This window comes from Leuciscus leuciscus (genome assembly GCF_965113295.1).
Source record: "Leuciscus leuciscus genome assembly, chromosome: 16".
Taxonomy (NCBI): Eukaryota; Metazoa; Chordata; class Actinopteri; order Cypriniformes; family Leuciscidae; genus Leuciscus; species Leuciscus leuciscus.
The window spans coordinates 40,721,643-40,741,360 of NC_138740.1; the positions used below are offsets into that span (position 1 = coordinate 40,721,643).

At 42.6% G+C, this 19,718-nt stretch overlaps 1 protein-coding gene and 2 long non-coding RNA genes across 7 annotated transcripts in view; 1 reads left to right on the plus strand and 2 right to left on the minus strand.

Annotated features, from left to right (window-relative positions):
• Positions 1-19,718, plus strand: part of LOC309476979 (actinia tenebrosa protease inhibitors-like) — a 166,578-nt gene that overhangs the window by 117,030 nt on the left and 29,830 nt on the right. The gene's annotated exons all lie outside the window — the stretch shown is intronic.
• Positions 1-19,718, minus strand: part of LOC309477044 — a 199,131-nt gene that overhangs the window by 15,224 nt on the left and 164,189 nt on the right. The gene's annotated exons all lie outside the window — the stretch shown is intronic.
• Positions 12,324-16,044, minus strand: LOC309477033. Its single transcript, XR_014198483.1, has 3 exons — positions 15,710-16,044; positions 13,444-13,622; positions 12,324-12,467 (listed from the first exon to the last, which is right to left on the minus strand). It is a non-coding gene; the product is annotated as an uncharacterized lncRNA (long non-coding RNA).

The following is a 19,718-nucleotide window of genomic DNA, read 5'->3' on the forward strand; positions in this document are numbered from 1 at the left end:
CCAAAACGTCTCGATCGCCCCCCGGTGACTGGTCCTAGTATAGGTCATAAGCCCCGCCTCCCCGTGTTATTCAATGGGACGTGAGACCAACTAAACAATTAAATTACACTTCAAATATCTTTTTTCCAAAGGTGGTTTCTTTCATTTGCTGTCGTTTTTATCACGCTGATGTAAGTTCAAGTGTCTGTTTCAAAAATAAGTTGGTTTTTAGTTAGTTACGTGATGCGGTGGTGTAACGTCATGATTGACAGCTGTGATTGACAGGTTCTCTGAGCGAAGTAGTCACTGAAGCACCAACGGACATTTTTTTCGGGATCTTCGGAGGACTGAGGAGATTGTATTTACTTTATTTTAATAAGCCTCTTGTCGTACTGCAATACATTTTTTAAAAAGTGTGCAGAATCCACTCTCCCTGAGTGCGTTCTGCGAGAGTGAGGGCGGAGCGTTGATTTCACGGCTTTACTTCCTGCTCACTACTTTCTTTTGAAATTTTGCCTTGAAAAAAAAAAGGGCACTTTGGGCACCAAGGGGCAAAAGGGCAGGTGCTCGAGCACCCAACGCGTGAACGTGTGTGTACGAGTTTCTTAATCAGTGATTGTAGAACAGGATTAGTCATTAGTGCTCCTGCAATGAAGAACTGTTGTGTTTGTGGGAGAGAGAAAAAATCTTCAAGTTTGCAGTTTTCTCCGTGACTTCAAATGTACTTCGAGCACCTGCCCTTTTGCCCCTTGGTGCCCAAAGTGCCCTTTTTTTTCAAGGCAAAATTCCCTCTCCTTTTTTGTAATTAAAGGCCCTTTTGTGGATGCCTGCCCAATCTAACTATTAGTAAAATTAATGAATAATAATTTAGCCGTAAATAAAATGACCCACATGATGACCTTTCACCTGGCGAACTCAACCGGGACGATTCCTCACGCTGCACGCGCATTTTTTAAATTTGCGCGGCTACGCGCACTACCAGAGGATATCTTCAACTCTGCGGCTGCTGGTAAGTGGTGTTTCATTCTCAGCGAAGTGCTTATGATGGTTGTTTACTTATTATTATTATTTTACCAGAACGACGTGAAGAGAGCATGCAGAAATGTTGTTTACATTGCTGTCTGTGTGTAGGCTGTAGAAGTTACGTTAGCTTGCTGTTTAGGGAGAAAAGTTTCACGGGTGTCGAGGGGTCTGGTCTTTTTATGTTATTTATACTTTAAACTATTATTATTATTACAATATTTATTTAAAAAACGTAGAGTGCCTTAAAAATGATCACAACACTGGTAAGGCTTACCAGTATCTTATGTTTTGTGTGCAGCAGCCTCTGTGAACATCTCCCCTACCAGCCTGGGCAGAATCTGCAGCTTTACAGCAGGTCAGTGAGCTAGTGAGCCAGTTCCAAACACTGTCAGCTATCTTTACATCTTGTCATGGTCACATAAAAATTGTTTAATCAGCTAATATATCTCCTATATGTTTGTTTTAATGTCTACAGTCTCAGATCAACTCCAGCAGTATCATCATCATCATCATCATCATCAGCAGCAGCAGTAACAACAACAGCAGCAGCAGTAACAACAACAGCAGCAGCAGCAGCAGCAGCAGCAGCAGTAACAACATCAGCAGCAGTAACAACAACAGCAGCAGCAGTAACATCATCAGCAGCAGTAACAACAACAGCAGCAGCAGCAGCAGCAGCAGCAGTAACAACAACAGCAGCAGCAGCAGCAACAACATCAGCAGCAGCAACAACAACAGCAGCAGCAGCAGCAGCAGCAGTAACATCATCAGCAGCAGTAACAACAGCAGCAGCAGCAGCAGCAGCAGTAACAACAACAGCAGCAGCAGCAGTAACATCATCAGCAGCAGTAACAACAGCAGCAGCAGCAGCAGTAACAACAACAACAACAGCAGCAGCAGCAGCAGTAACATCATCAGGTCGCAGGGGCGCAACAAGAGGCCGAAGGGCATACGGTCCCATTCAAACAGGCCGAAGGGGGTGGTAAAGGCAGTCTTCTCGCGGTCTTGTTCCTCCACTCTCACCTGCCAGTAGCCACTCGCCAAGTCCAAGGTGGAATACCAGCTGGCGTTGGTCAGCCCCGTAAGGGAATCCTCGATCCGGGGCAGGGGGAAGGCATCCTTCTTCGTCACCAAGTTCAGTTTGCGATAGTCTACGCAAAATCTCCAAGAGCCCGTCTTCTTACGGACTAGGACAATTGGGGCGGCCCATGGACTGCTGCTCTCTCGAATGACTCCACGTCCTAACATTCCTTTTAATAAGGCACGGACTTCTGTATATAAAGTCGGGGGTACCGGACGGTACCGCTCTCGACTGGGTGGAGCGTCTCCGGTAGGTATAGCGTGTTTGACTATATCGGTGCACCCATAGTCCTCATCATGGGTGGAAAAGACGTGTTGCCACTTGGCCAGTAAACTCTGAAGTCGGCGGGTTTGTTCCTCCAATAGGCCCTCCCCCTGCAGGGACTCGCTCAGTAGGTGGATCGGCATGCCTCGTGTAGCGGGACCAGGGCAAGACTCTTCCCTTGCCAAACCGACTTCGACCACTGTTGCGCTCACCTGGCAGAAGTGGACCTCCTCCTCCTCCCTCACCTGATGGGGACTTACTGGCGTGATACGGGTCAGTCGTTGGTGCTGGTAGAGATGAACAGGGTAAGTATTCGTGTTCCTCACTTTGACTACAATTCGGCCCCGACGGGCTACTGTTAACCCCCGAGCGACTTCAATAGTCTGGCACTCCCAGTGGGGCTCAACAAGGATGCAATCTTCGGGGCCATAGGCCCGCCCTGGAAGCCGAACCCAGACCATAGCCTCGCTCTGGGCAGGGACAGAGACAGCATAGCGACAGGCTACCCGACCAACGTCTTCCCAATCTCGTTGGGAGCTTGCGACCTGCACTCGCCGACAGTCGGTCACAACACGCTCCCACTCATTCTTCTCGGCTGCGGAGGTGTAACGGAGAGGACCAGCCCGAAACAGCTCTTCCCAACAGTCCATAATCACATTCATCCCCAACAGGGCTCGATGTTCCCCCAGACAGGAGTCTCGCACAATCACGACTCCCTTTTGTGGGATCTTGGTGCCATGGATCTCGAAGTTGGTAACCTGATATCCGATGTAGGGGATGTTCAGGCCATTTGCTCCTCGCAGGGTGAGCCAGGGGACTTCAGCTTCAGGTAAGTGATGAGCATCGAACAGATCTTTGGACAGACTCTCAGCAAGCATGGTAACCTGGGATCCTGTGTCTACCAGGCACCGAACAGTAACACCATTGATTTTGATCTCCACGAGGGGGCAACGTCCCACCAAGCCATCTCGTGGAGCTGGATTAACGGGAGGGTCCATCCGGGGGGTCCCGACCACTTGACCCACAGTGGCCGGTCGTTCTAAAAACCCCCCTGCGAGTTCCGTCGGGAGCCGCATTGGCGGCTATAATGTCCTGACTCTCCGCAGGTGTTACAGATCGGACGCCCCTGTTCATCCCACTGGAACCTGGAACTGGACGGGTGGCTGGTGCGTCTTCCCGGGTCCCTCCCTCCGTCAGAATACGACCGTTCCCGAGGTAGAGGCAAGGGCTCTGGCCGCCCGCGGCGGAGTTCCCCAAGAATGGATTTTGAGAGTTCGGCCATCTCTTCCCGGACGTCTTTCATCAACTCTGCACGTAGTGCTTGCTTCCAGTCTGTCAGTTCGGGCTGTGTTGGGGCACTCGTTCCACTTGCAGCCATACACACCGGTGTCTCTACGGTCTGGTGGTGATCCTGTTCCAGGGCTAAGGCCTCCTTACGTAAATCTTCGAATGTCAAGGCGGCATCCCTTCGAAGCTGCAGTCTCAGACTCTGTCGTATTGGACCTTCTCGTAACCCCAAGAGGAACTGATCTCTGAGTAGTGTCTCTTCCTCACCCAGTCCATGATGCTCTCGACTCTTCAGTCTAGAGAACTGTTCTCGTAATCGCAGAGCGAATGCTCGTAGAGTCTGTCCAGGTCCCTGCTTACAGTTAAAGAACTGTGTTCGTAGCACTGCCACTGGAGTGGAATCACCATACTGCCCAGACAAGAATTCAAATATGGCCTGTGTGGTGGCTCGGACGGCTTCAGGTGCTGCTCGGACTTCCCTCTTCGCCTCCCCCTCAAGCGAATTCAATATGAATTGTATCTTCTGGGCTTCGCGGAGCCCTTGCAGTCCGGCCAAGTATTCTACTTGCGCTCTCCAGTCCGTTAAACTTAACTCTGAGCAATACCCACCATACTTCTGGGCCCACGGGACTCCCATAAACATAGACGCCATTGGTTGTCGGGCAGCTGGCAAATCTTCGTCCGCCATCCTGGGTCCTCTGGCCGCTCAACTCCGAGTGGTAACCCTGCCGACTTACGCCAAAAGTTATGTAACCGATGTTAGGGCCGAGGGACAATTACCACACTCCGGAGGAGCAGACACCAGAGGCAGACAACAGGATGACTTTTAAAGGTAGGTCTTTTATTAATTTAAAAGAATAAAAACAGTGCTGAGAATATTCGTGGCTGGAACCCGGTTGGGGAAGAGGAACTGGGGGGAAATATTCCTCTTCTCTACTGGCTCGTGGGTGGGACAATGGCTTCTTCTCGTCTTTTCGACTCGTCAGAAAGGTGCTTATGGGACAGACAGAAATTTCTTCTCGTTTCCTTGACTCGTCGAAATGTACCTGTAGGACGGACCGAGGCTTCTCGCCTTCAGCTTTCCCCACGGACAGAGCAGGTAAGTATTCGGCTCGTGAAGATGTTCTTAGGACAGCCGATCGAATAACAGCAGCTTCCTCACCTCTTCGGAGGGACAGACAGTGACGGTGCTCAGCCTCGGCTTGGGGACGTGTTCATGGAACAGCCGATCGAATGACAGCAGCTTCCTCACCTCTTCTCTTCGGAGGGACAGACAGTGACGGTGCTCAGACTCGGCTTGGGGACGTGTTCATGGAACAGCCGATCGAATGACAGCAGCTTCCTCACCTCTTCGGAGGGACAGACAGTGACGGTGCTCAGACTCGGCTTGGGGACGTGTTCATGGAACAGCCGATCGAATGACAGCAGCTTCCTCACCTCTTCGGAGGGACAGACAGTGACGATGCTCAGACTCGGCTTGGGGACGTGTTCATGGAACAGCCGATCGAATGACAGCAGCTTCCTCACCTCTTCGGAGGGACAGACAGTGACGGTGCTCAAACTCGGCTTGGGGACGTGTTCATGGAACAGGCGATCGAATGACAGCAGCTTCCTCACCTCTTCGGAGGGACAGACAGTGACGGTGCTCAGACTCGGCTTGGGGACGTGTTCATGGAACAGCCGATCGAATGACAGCAGCTTCCTCACCTCTTCGGAGGGACAGACAGTAACGGTGGATCAGGCAATAACAAGTGAGACAGGACTGTGGTAATTTACCCGCCTTTACTCTCGTTCCGTGCGTAGCAGAGCGGCGTTGTTGGGAGAGTTCGTGAGACTGGACTTTCGTGGACGTGAGAGACAGTGCTCGGGGAGTGTGGTACTCGGGGTGCGTTGAGCTCTTTCCTCCCACCATACACTCAAGTGGGAACCTGGACACAGCTTTAGGCAGATCAATTTGAAAGAATCTTCACAGTCATAAGTCAATATTCATCCATCAAAGTTTCAGAGGAAACGCAGTCGTTTGATCTCACCACACTTGTGCATAAATCACTCTTATAAATCTTCACACGTGTGCGCTTCACTCTTTCAGACACTGCAAACTCACTTCATCTCCACAGTGATTAATCAACTCGTTTCTCTTCTCTCTGTAGGGTGGATGACTCGAGGAATAATGTTTTCAGAAGATCAGCATGAACACATCAACGATCCTCCCAGCTGTTTCAGTTACTACGCTTCGTTCTGTCAACAAGATCACACACACTGCCCGCAAACAAAGGTTAGTTGCACACTGGTGATGGTCAATCTTCAAATGTGGTTTTCTCAACGGGTAATAAATGGAAGGGTGCACTTAACTTTTCCTCGGTGAGTCACTCAACATCCTGCAGTGGTTTTCTCTCTCACTTACTTCATTGCGTTGCTGTCTGTGGTTTCTTCAGAAAACTCACTAAATGAGCATGCCTCAGGGAATCTCACAGTAGAACTCCGATCCGGCATTAAACCTTCAGCCTTCTTATTTCACCACCGTTGTCAGAACACACACTGCTGCCTGCCCGTGCCCCACACTGCTCAAACACTCCGTTTTTATGCTCCTTTTCCTGAGCACATGCTTCAATGAAGCGCAGCTGATTTGATTCAGCTGGCGCTCGTTATGGCCAACACTCAACAGAGCCAGAATTAGAACCAATGAGGAATCTTTTTGGATTTGCCAGGTTTTCACCCGGTGACACTTAGATGGGAGAGGTTATTATGTGAGTATAGGAGACCATAAGTCTGAGTGGACATCCATGACATGCGGAGTCCCTCAAGGCTCAATTCTTGCGCCACTCCTGTTCAACCTGTATATGCTCCCAATGAGCCAAATAATGAGAAATAACCAAATTGCTTACCACAGCTATGCAGACGACACACAGCTGTACTTAGCCCTATCGCCTAACGATTACAGCCCCATTGACTCCCTGTGCCGATGCATTGACGAAGTCAACAGTTGGATGTGTCAAAACTTTCTTCAATTAAACAAAGACAAAACTGAAGTCATTGCATTTGGAAACAAAGATGAAGTTCTCAAAGTGAACGCATACCTTCACTCTAGGGGTCAAACAACTAAACATCAAGTCAGGAATCTTGGTGTGACACTAGAGTCAGACCTTAGTTTCAGTAGTCATGTCAAAGCAATAACTAAATCAGCATACTATCATCTGAAAAATTCTGAAGAATTAGATGCTTTGTTTCCAGACAAGACTTAGAGAATCTTGTGAATGCTTTCATCACCAGCAGGGTGGATTATTGTAATGGACTCCTCACTGGCCTTCCCAAAAAGACCATAAGACAGTTGCAGCTCATACAGAACGCTGCCGCCAGGATTCTGAGCAGAACCAGAAAATATGAACATATCACACCAGTCCTCAGGTCTTTACACTGGCTCCCAGTTAGATTTAGGATTGATTTTAAAGTATTATTACTGGTATATAAATCATTCAATGGCCTAGGACCTCAATACATTGCAGATATGCTCACTGAATATAAACCCAACAGATCACTCAGATCATTAGGATCATATCAGCTAGAAATACCAAGGGTTCATTCTAAACATGGTGAGTCTGCTTTTAGCTATTATGCCAGCCACAGCTGGAACCAGCTTCCAGAAGAGATCAGATGTGCTCCTACAGTGGTCACATTCAAATCCAGACTCAAAACACTTCTGTTTAGCTATGCATTTACTGAATGAGCACTGTGCCGCTGTTCGTCCGACTGTTTGTACTGTACTGTATTTTACTCTATTTTTCTAAACTGTTTTAATTATTCTTATTTCTTTTAATTATTTTAATTTCTCCTATGTCAGCAGGGCATTTAGCCCGAAACTGTAAATGCCCACTCAGAAGGTGATAATGTGAAAGTGACGTGTATTAATGTGGGTTTGAAAGTAGAACATTATTTAAATGACGATATTAAAGTTTTCGTCTGAGAAAGAATGTGAACGCAGTGCTAAAGTGCTAAAGAAAGTGAAAAGAACGTGTGAGTAAATGAGGGAGAAAAGAAAGTTAAAGGAAAGTTGATAGATGGAAGTCGTAAGAAGATTGAAGGTTAAAAGAAGGTTGAAAGATTTAAGTCTTAAGGGAATCCTTTGAAAGAAAGATCTATAATAATATTCTTTTTTTATTTTTTAAAAAGTACTGTATTTTATTTTATATTCTTATTTCTTTTCATTATTTTAATTTCTTCTATGTAAAGCACTTTGAATTGCCATTGTGTATGAAATGTGCTATATAAATAAACTTGCCTTGCCTTGCCTTTTAATAATTCTACTTCTTTTGATGTCAGGTAACATTAAGCCAAATCCTGGGCCTACACCCCCATGTATTAATTTACCTACCCCATCCGATTTCAAAGAACGAAATGGTCTTGGCTTCCTCCACATGAATGTTAGAAGTCTTGTGCCAAAAATTGACCTAGTCAGGGTTTGGGTGTCTACCTCAGACCCTGATGTTTTGGTTTTATCTGAGACTTGGTTGAAGAAATCTGTTTCTGATTCTTCTATCCATATTACTGGTTATAATTTATTTCGTAGTGATCGTCAAAGTAAGGGCGGTGGTGTTGCCATTTACATTAAAACCAGGTTTAACTGCAGAGTAACTAAATCTATATCCCGTCCTAAAATGTTTGAGTTTTTGTCTATTGATATTTCTTTCTCTTCCACATCACTCCTTACTGTTATTGCCTGCTATAAGCTTCCTTCTGCTGCTAAGGAGGCCTTAAATTCTCTGGCTGATGTATTAGTCGAATTACAGGATCGGGAAATTGTGCTTATGGGAGATCTGAACTGGGACTGGCTCTCTGCTAAGTCCGACTGCCTGAAAAATATCTGTAATGAGCTAAATCTTACTCAGCTTGTTTCCTCCCCTACCCGTCCTAATAGAAAATTTCCAGATAAGTCAACCCTAATAGATTTAATACTCACTAACACTCCACAGAAATATAAAGGAATAGGGGTATTCTCTAACGACATCAGTGACCATTGCACAGTTGCATGTGTTAGGGACACCAAGCTCCCTAAATCCAAGCCTCACATCCTCATTAAAAGAAATTTTAAAAGGTTTGTAGAACAAGCCTTTTTACATGAATTAAACATATGTGATTTCTCTAGAATTAGTCTTATACCGGATATCAATGTGGCATGGAACTACTTTCACTCACTTTTTCTCTCGATAACTGATAAACATGCCCCCGTAACATGCTATAGAATTAAAGGGCGTGATAACCCCTGGTTTTCCAATGAACTGTCTTCGCTGATCCATGAGAGAAATGCAGCCTGGGTCTTAGCAAAGACCACAAACCTCCAATCTGACTGGACTAACTATAGGTATCTTAGGAACAAGTGCACTTACTTTATAAGAAAGTGCAAATCTGACTTCTACCTCAAATCAATGTCCTCAAACCTAAATAACCCATCTAAATTTTGGAAGACGATAAAATCCCTTGAACTACCTCCCAGTGACTCTGCTCTCCCTCAGCATATAGTTAAAGACACCCAACAGATCTCAAACAAGAATGATATTGTTAATGCTTTCAATGACCATTTCATTAAGGCAGGGGACATATTTGAACAATTATATCCTGAAGAAGTCTCACAGAGATATGTCTCCTCACCTCTCCAACACAATTCACCTGTTTCTCTTGTCAGTGAGGGATTCGACTTTAAACTCATTCCCTCATCTGCAGTGCTTAAGGCTCTTAAGGAAATTGACACTAGGAAATCAACCGGTCCTGATGGCCTAGACCCTGCTTTACTGAAACTATCTGCACATATCATAGTGGAACCTATTACATACATTTTTAATTTGTCCCTGTCTTCAAATGACTTACCAGATGTTTGGAAATCAGCACATGTGCTGCCCCTGTTGAAAGGGGGGGACCCCTCCATTCTCGATAATTACCACCCAATCTTTAAATTGTCTGTACTTGCAAAGGTCCTAGAGTCTTTAGTAAACACCCAACTTAAGGGCTTCTTGCAAAATCATAACATACTTAGCCCGGCACAATCAGGCTTTAGGGCCAAGCATAGCACCATTACTGCAGCTGTCAAGGTGCTTGATGATATCATCTGTGACCTTGACAATAAGATGAGCTGTGCTGGCCTGTTCATCGACTTGTCAAAGGCCTTTGACACAGTTGATCACTGTATCCTGCTTAAGAGGCTCCGGGACATTGGCTTGGGCACTAAGGCAGTTGATTGGTTCAGAAACTATCTTGCCAACAGAACTCAAACTGTAGTTGTCGATGGGCATAGTTCTGCCCCACTGGGGGTCCGGCGAGGTGTCCCTCAAGGGTCTATCCTTGGTCCGGTCCTATTTACCATTTACATAAACACCATTGCCTCTGTAGCAGATAATGGCAAAATACATCTCTATGCAGACGACACAGTACTATATTGTTCCGCCCCCACCCTAGCTCAAGCTTATCAATCTCTACAGCAGTCTTTTAATTTATTACAGGCCACCTTCATTGAACTTAGACTGGTATTAAACGCTGGTAAAACTAAGGTGATGCAGTTCACAAAGTCTCGCAGAGTACCCGTATCAACCGCCTTAGCCATTTCCACACTGGATGGGAAGTGTGTTGAAAATGTTTCATCTTATAAATATCTTGGTCTGTGGATTGATGAAAAGCTAACCTTCAAAGTTCACATTGATAAATTAGTGAGAAAGCTGAGAGTAAAGCTTGGCTTTTTTTTTTTGAAATAAATCCTGTTTTACTCTCCAAGCTAGGAGGAAATTGATCAGTGCCACTTTTTTACCAGTCTTGGACTATGGGGATATTATTTATATGCATGCTGCCTCTACCACGCTGCACACACTTGATACAGTTTACCATGGTGCATTACGGTTCATTACTAATGCCAAGTCACGCACTCATCACTGTCGTCTTTATGAGGCGACTGGTTTTAGCTCTTTAGGTCTGCGTAGATGGTTCCACTGGCATATTTTTATTTACAAAGTTATTAACGGTAATTTACCCAGCTATCTTAACAGTCTGTTGACCTGGAATCATTCCATTTATAATCTCCGCTCCGATAACATTCTGGCTCGAAATATCCCACGTATAACAACTGAATCTGGTAAGGCTGCTTTTAGTTATGCTGCTCCTTGGTGTTGGAATTTGCTCCAAAAAGTTTTGAAGCTTTCTGTTTTTATCCCACTTGAACATTTTCAACAATTACTTAAATGTTCCAAATTTGAACAATGCACATGTTTTCAATGACTCCTTTAAGTCTTTTTTTTTTTATTGTTTTGTTTTACATGTACTGTAAATCTGTTTTGTTTGTTGTGTCCGTTTCTGTGATTCTGTGTAACTTGTGTAATTGTTAGCCCCAGGGCTCCCTTGTAAAAGAGATTTGAATATCTCAATGGGACATCACCTGGTAAAATAAAGGGTAAATAAATTTTTAAAAAAAATACAATCATGCAGTTACAGTGGTTAAAATCAACCCTCAAAACATAGTGAGGTGCGATGCAGACTTAAAACGAAGTGGGAGATGAATTATAAGTATATTTTCGCAAATAAGCATGTTACAATTTCGAAATATGTTGGAATATGTTAGTTTGATGCACATCCAATGGACTTGAGTATTTCACAAAGCTATCTGACGATGTTCATGATATCTGCCGAGTGCTTCGAGAGAGTCTGCCCATGAAATATACATCTGATCTAGGTAGTTAATCTAATTTTATTTTCGATTTCGGCTTCCAAGGATTAAAAAAAGAAGATATGTGAGGTAAAACTATTAAAAACTAGCCGTGTTCGTCTAGCGCGTCATCTTTCCCATCACAGCGCGCTGTCATTTCTCCCCAAACTTAGGCTAAGTCAGAATCAGCACTGAGCACAATCGGTGATTGTTGTAAAATGCAGTGTTTGCCGTTTCTAAATTGCGGGACGTGTTTGATAGTAAAAAGAGCTATTAAAAGCACAATGATCCGCGGAAGAGACGCGGCGTTCCTATTGGAACGCCATATGAACATTGCTGCTGCAACACACCCCATTGTTCCTCTATCCACCAGTCATCAACATGGCACCCTATAGTATACACAAGTCTTGCATGCATTTTACCTGCTTGTCTTACATAATCACTCACTTAAAATAAATGAACTTTTGCTATAGGAAAATATGCTCTAATAAAGAGCTCAAACAAAGTCTCAAGGCTCAAATACCTGAATTTGTCTGATTATAATAAACAACAGCTAAATCATTTACGCGTCTAAATTAATTAGACAAATTAACGTTGTTGTGGTTTAGCAGCATGGTTTTATTATATGCAATAAATTATAAATGTAAATTATATAAATTATAAAATTTTGATTATTATAAAAAAATTTTTTTTTTTAAAAAATCATAAACCCTTACAGTAACCAGTGAGTAACTTGATCTGGTATCTTCTACCTCTTTTATGAAAAATAAAATAAAATAAAAACAGTTGGGGAATCCAGGGAAAATATTCAGTGAGAGGAAAATAGAGCAGATCCCTAAAATTAAAATAAAATTTTAAACAATTTTTTTTTATTTTTTTTTATTAAATAAATTAAAATTAAATTAGATACATTTTATTTTATTTTATTTATAAAAAAAATAAAAAAAAAACACCCCCAACAACAGAACCACAGCATCTTAAAATGTATAAATAAACTGCACAACCAGACAATTTAACAGGTTTCCATTTATTGTGTTAATGTTGAAGTAAATGCCTTGTGGAAACAGATCCATGTTGCACTTTTCGGTTTTAAAACAAAGAAATGCTCCTTTCTTATTCACAGCATTCTCTTCACCGTGAGAAACTAGTCATCTCCTGCAAATCCAAAAACAAAAAATTACATAAGTATCACAATATGAGCTTCTCTTTACAGTTTTGATAAGATAAACGATATTAAAGGGGGGGGTGAAATGCTCATTTTCACTCAATCTCATGTTAATCTTGAGTACCTATAGAGTAGTATTGCATCCTTCATATCTCCAAAAAGTCTTTAGTTTTATTATATTTATAAAAGAAAGATAGGCTGTACCGAGTCTTTCCGTAAAATAACGAGCGGCTGGAGGCGGGCCGTGTGGGCGGAGCTAAAGCTGTGCTAACGCGCTGAGCTAACAACACACAGAGACATTTGAAGCAGTTTTACTCACCGCCCGGTTCCAACGCACGACCGCGAACCTTTATCATTGTGACTGTTCGATACTAAAGCATTAGACGATCTGCAAATCCGTCGATCTGGGCTTTGTTTATAAAACAATCATCGTCGAAATGCAGGGAACAAACAGTCTTACACAACTCCATTGATGCTCTGGAAAAACAAACTCCATCCACTGGTCCCTTAACGCTGGGTTCTTTAGGAATCTGTGCAGGGTTGTCTTGCCCTGGCAACCAAAAACCCACTTCTTTGGTGACATTGACTTCCCTAAAGCCGAGCACAGCGCTTTGATGAGGTACTGCTTTCTCTCTCTTCTCTCTCTGGTCTACGAGTGCGCGCTCGCGCTCTTCCGGGAGAAGTGCCCTTAGGACCCATGTAAGGAAATTCCGCCCCAGCTGACGTCACACAGACCCATACTCGAAAAAAACTTTCCGAAACTTGTGACAAACCGGAAGGACAATTTTTGGCACAGAAATACTCCTTCAAACGTACAATTTAATTTTTGAAACTTTGTCCATGTTTAGCATGGGAATCCAACTCTTTAACAGTGTAAAAAACTCAGTATGCATGACATAGCATTTCACCCCCCCCTTTAAAGAAAATAATGTGTTGTTTTCCCCCAGTGTAATGTGTGTGTCCTACCTCTTCTCATCATGACTCTTTGCAATTCTCCTCACACTCCTTCTGGGTGTAGAAGTTGTTGCCATTGCCCCCGCAGCCTCCATATATGAAGGACACACAATTTCCCACAGAAGAATCGAAGGCCCACTTGGGAATGTATGCTTCACAAGGACCAGGCTCTATAGGCAGTCCACAGGCAGCTAGATGGACAAAATACACTATATATTAGGACCACACCAAGATGAAGTGTGTGCTGGGTCACTATGGGCCACTCAGCTGGGCCGTAATCCATCTTTGAGTCACACACTCTCACTTATGTAAATCTAAATGTTGAATCTAAATGTTTCGGGTGAAACTAAATATTTAACTAAAATGCAAATTCAAAATGCCAGTAACCGGAAGTGCCAAAATAAAAGCTCGAGGAGGTCAGTGTGTGTTTATAGCATGGTTTATAGCATAGACATTCAGTCAAAGTGAGCCCCTTCGTGGCTGGCTATTACTGCTACAGGTCATAAGTCCCGCACTTTTCATTGAAGCAGCCTACTCTTTAAATACAGTTTCTCCAAACGTGTTTATTATTTTAGGTAGTTATTATCACAATAATCCATGTCCAAGAGTCCATTTCCTTGGATGAGATGGTTTTTATTCATTATTTGACACTATAAACCATGCTATAAACACACACTGACCTCCTCGAGCTTTTATTTTGCCACTTCCGGTTACCGGAATTGTGAATTTGCATATTAGGTAAATATTTAGTTTCACCCGAAACATTTAGATTTAGACTTAACATTTAGATTTAACATTTAATATTTAGATTTAAGTTAACCATTTAAAATATCGTTGACAAACATTGTTGTAAATGTGCTAAAAAGTGACTGTCAGTTTTTTAAACATTGTTTGAAGCTAAATGTGACAAAATGTTGCTGTTATTTTCAGCGAGCCGCTTTACAAACGGCGCCCCATATCTACCTCTACATCCTTTCAAACCATTCATCAGAACACACACAAATACATGCATACGATGTACTGTGTACAGTATGTGTAACGTTACATGTAAATGTACTGAAATGAATCCCGTTAACAGTAACGTTAATGTTATGAACATAGTTATTCCACTCAGTAACCATATCTCAAGTTTCAGCCTAATGCAGTCTCTCCTTCATTTATTTACAGAAATTTGCTGCAAATGGTCGTTGCTGTAACTGTATTCTACATTATGGGAGCACCCCATTTCCCTCCAAAATTAAAAACTGAATTAATGTTGTGTTTCTGCTACTCCCCAGAAAAAAAATGCTATCATATGCAAGTTATTTAAGGGGCTGTTTACACCTGGCCACTTCATGCGTTTTCTCAGATGGGATAGCTATCCAATCATGAAAAGACCAGGTGTAAATGCCCTCCGAAACGCATTCGAGACGGATTTGAATCCGATCGCTCAAACCACTTCAGGAGGAGATCTGGGCCGCATTCCAGACGTAAATGCATCTGGTTGTTGAAACCACATATGTAAATTTTACTCCTCCCAAAAATGCAAAAAAACAAACAAAAAAAAAAACATGTGAGAGCGTTTTATAGGCTATATGTAATGTTATATCCAGATATGACTACGCTACTGGAACACGCATCACAGATAAGAAGCTGAGAATCTCTTCATTAAGCCAACGTGCAAACTATCGCAAATCACAGTGAAAGTAAGACGCTTAACACACAATCATCATCATTAAAAGTAGAGAAACGAAATGATCTTACCAGGGCTGTTACTGCTCTCTCTTATTGCGGTCTTTGATTTTGAAATTAGCTGATGATCTATAAAATGCAGCTCATATCTGTTGCTTTCGGTGACGTGCACTCCATTAAATCTGCTTATAGCGCGGGAATTGAAGATCGGATTTAAATCCGTTTTGCAAAAACACATTTATGTGACCAGGTGTAAATGGAATCGTTTTGATAAATCAGATAGCTATCCGATCTGAGAAAACGCATGAAGTGGCCAGGTGTAAACTATCGCAACTCTCATATTAACGGCTCTGGGCACCGCATACCCACTGCACAGTGTGAAACAGGCGTCAACCCTTTCAATATAAAAGTCTTCTCTATTGACTGACTGACTCCTTCTTCTTCTTCTTCTTCTTTCAGGTTTTAATGGAAGTTGGCAACTCTATTGACTGACTCAGATAATATTACAATTTATTTATTTACAAAGTTCATCTTTCACTGGTCACCTGCTCTATTGTTCATGCATTTCTTCAGGCTGCGTAATGAAGTTAAAGAACATGGATCTCACCTGTGGTTCCTGGAGCAGCTTCTGTTGTGCTCAAGCATCCATACAGACACAATAACACAGCGCAGTACACTCGAGCTGTCATCCTCTCCAATTACGGTCATACAATGAACTGCTGGAAAATCATACTTGTCTCAGGACGAGAGAATATTTAAGTTAGCGCTCAACCAATGGCGTGAGTTTGGGGCGGGATGATCTGTTTTGGAGAACAATAGAACACGTCTGCATGTTTTAAAAAGTTCCAATGAGGTCAGAGAGTTATGATGCAAGACAAGCTCCAGGCTATGATGCCAATCAGGAGAGCTCTAGGCTATATGAATATGATGCCAAACGGGTTTTTTATTTATTTTTATTTTTTTAGAATACACAAACTAGTTTTCAATGGTCTCAAAGAAGTATAATACTTTTCCTATACACCAGGGCTGTGTTCAGCCCCGACAGAACGTTGCACAACGTTTTTTAAACAGAAACGGTGATGCGTTGAACACACTGTTCTGATGACGGAAGAGTTGCAACTATGGCAGCTGAGAAGGCCATTCTTTGTGTTCTTTGTGAAGAATTTTCGGAGCCTGATGAAGTCGGTATAAATATGTGTTTAACACTACAAAATATGCCCGATGTTACAGTTACTGCACTTGCCGCCCAGAACAAAAGAGAACATTGCTGAAACTGAAATGGAAGCACACATCTTACCTAATTCAGATTAAAACACATCTACTAGGGATTTTAAATCTCTGTTTCTGTAAATCTTATTCTCTAATTGACCTCATTGAAACTTTAGGTTTGCATTAATGATTTGCAATTAAAACAACTAATATAGACAATTTTATTTCTATATTTAATTATGTTTTATATTTTAATTATGCATACTGCTGGTAAATATACTAGTTATTGAACATTTTATTGTTATTTAGCTTCCTTTCCTTTAATTCATCCAGACAAAGTCTAAATTCCACTACCATATGGCAGTGGAAGTGAAGACTATGGTGATCAAATGATCTCACTAAATATATGACTCTGAAAAGGAGACCTTATTTACTGCTCGCACATGAGTTCATCATGTGTTATTTTATGTTCTTGTGTTTATCTAACAACTCCCTTCTCATCTTACAATAAAAACAAATTCATCAGTGTGCAATTATTGCATCATCATTCAGAAGTTGTCCAGGTGTTTCGTACGCAATGGAGTGAACGTCATCAGTGAAGTGATTTATTAACCTGTGGAGATCTGACCTGCCCGGCAAACCAAAGCTTCTGCTTAGAGGTGACCAAGGACTTCTCAGAGGGTCAGTTAAGATTACTGAGGAGGACACAGACCAACACAACAGACTTGGTGCAAAAAGTCATTCTACAGACTAAATGCCACCACAACCGAGTACAGGTAGAAGCAAACCCGATCAACAGGATCGCAGACATCCTGTCCAGATGCTACCGATCCACTCAGCGCAGTACACCACACCTAAAGGTGTCACAGAGGTGCATTTTGCAGTGCTTTCATCTTAAGGCTAACCCTGTCTAAATGCTGTTGTTTCAGGTGACTACTTGACTCCTGGTCAATCATCGACTCGTGAAATGTCAAAAATGTCCAGAACAAAACATGAAATGTCCAAAAGTGGCCCATCAGAATTTGCCCCAAAGGGCCAGGGGAGGCCTGTAAAACTTAGTTTTCCTGCTAAGGCAAAGTTGAGGTCAAACCCCCTGCAACAAAACAATACAACTTACTATGTGATCTGGAGAGAAGATCTCACAGAAAGAGCATAGGACACACTGAAACTAAGAATGCCTATATACCACATATGATGCCTCTTGTATCTATTGTTGTTTCCCTTTAATGTTTGGTATCATTTTAAATAGGGGTGTGCCCGTGCCACTGAGCTTCAAAAAAGACAGAAAATCACCAAGCCACAATAAAACTAGCCCAGTGATGTACAGCGGGGGAAATAAGTATTGAACGCGTCATCATTTTTCTCAGTAAATATATTTCCAAAGGTGCTATTGACATGAAATTTTCACCAGATGTTGGTAACAACCCAAGTAAGCCATACATACAAAGAAACAAACAAAAATAAGTTCAGAAATTAAGTTATGTGTAATAATGTGAAATGACACAGGGAAAAAGTATTGAACACATGAAGAAAGGGAGGCGCAAAAAGGCATTGAAAGCCAAGACAACTGCTGAAAACTTACAGTAATTAAAAAGCAATCCAGCCCCCTGTCAGTGGAAATTAATAACAGCTGGTTCAGTCCCAAATGATGGCCTACAAAAAGGTCTCATTGCCAAGATGTCACACAAGACACATCTCATGATGGGTAAAAGCAAAGAGCTGTCTCAAGACCTTCGCAACCTAATTGTTCCAACACATAATGATGGCATTGGTTATAGGCGCCATTCTAAGCTTCTGAATGGTCCAGTGAGCACTTTTGGGGCCATAATACAGAAGTGGAAAGACCATAATTTCACCATAAATTTGCCTCGACCAGTGCTCCTCGCAAGATTTCTGATAGAGGAGTGAAAAGAATAATCAGAAGAGTTGTCCAAGAGCCAAGGATCACTTGTGGAGAGCTTCAAAAAGACCTGCAGAAAGCAGGTACTGTTGTCTCAAAGAAAACAGTAAGTAATGCACTCCACCGCCATGGCCTGTACACACGCTCAATAGCAAGACTCCATTACTGAAAAAAAAGCATGTTGTAGCTCATTTAAAGTTTGCTGCACAACATTTGGAAAAGCCAGTGAAATACTGGGAGAATATAGTGTGGTCACATGAGAGCAAAATTGAACTGTTTGGATGCCATAATACACACCATATTTGGAGGATAAATGGCAGTGCACATTACCCTAAAAACACCATACAACTTGGTGTTGGCTCTTGGACAACTCTTCTGATTATTCTTTTCACTCCTCTATCAGAAATCTTGCGAGGAGCACTGGTCGAGGCAAATTTATGGTGAAATTATGGTCTTTCCACTTCTGTATTATGGCCCCAAAAGTGCTCACTGGACCATTCAGAAGCTTAGAATGGCGCCTATAACCAATGCCATCATTATGTGTTGGAACAATTAGATTGCGAAGGTCTTGAGTCAGCTCTTTGCTTTTACCCATCATGAGATGTGTCTTGTGTGACATCTTGGCAATGAGACCTTTTTGTAGGCCATCATTTGGGACTGAACCAGCTGTTATTAATTTCCACTGACAGGGGGCTGGATTGCTTTTTAATTACTGTAAGTTTTCAGCAGTTGTCTTGGCTTTCAATGCCTTTTTGCGCCTCCCTTTCTTCATGTGTTCAATACTTTTTCCCTGTGTCATTTCACATTATTACACATAACTTAATTTCTGAACTTATTTTTGTTTGTTTCTTTGTATGTATGTATGGCTTACTTGGGTTGTTACCAACATCTGGTGAAAATTTCATGTCAATAGCACCTTTGGAAATATATTTACTGAGAAAAATGATGACGCGTTCAATACTTATTTCCCCCGCTGTACATCACTGGGCTAGTTTTATTGTGGCTTGGTGATTTTCTGTCTTTTTTGAAGCTCAGTGGCACGGGCACACCCCTATTTAAAATGATACCAAACATTAAAGGGAAACAACAATAGATACAAGATGCATCAAATGTGGTATATAGGCATTCTTAGTTTCGGTGTGTCCTATGCTCTTTCTGTGAGATCTTCTCTCCAGATCACATAGTAAGTTGTATTGTTTTGTTGCAGGGGGTTTGACCTCAACTTTGCCTTAGCAGGAAAACTAAGTTTTACAGGCCTCCCCTGGCCCTTTGGGGCAAATTCTGATGGGCCACTTTTGGACATTTCATGTTTTGTTCTGGACATTTTTGACATTTCACGAGTCGATGATTGACCAGGAGTCAAGTAGTCACCTGAAACAACAGCATTTAGACAGGGTTAGCCTTAAGATGAAAGCACTGCAAAATGCACCTCTGTGACACCTTTAGGTGTGGTGTACTGCGCTGAGTGGATCGGTAGCATCTGGACAGGATGTCTGCGATCCTGTTG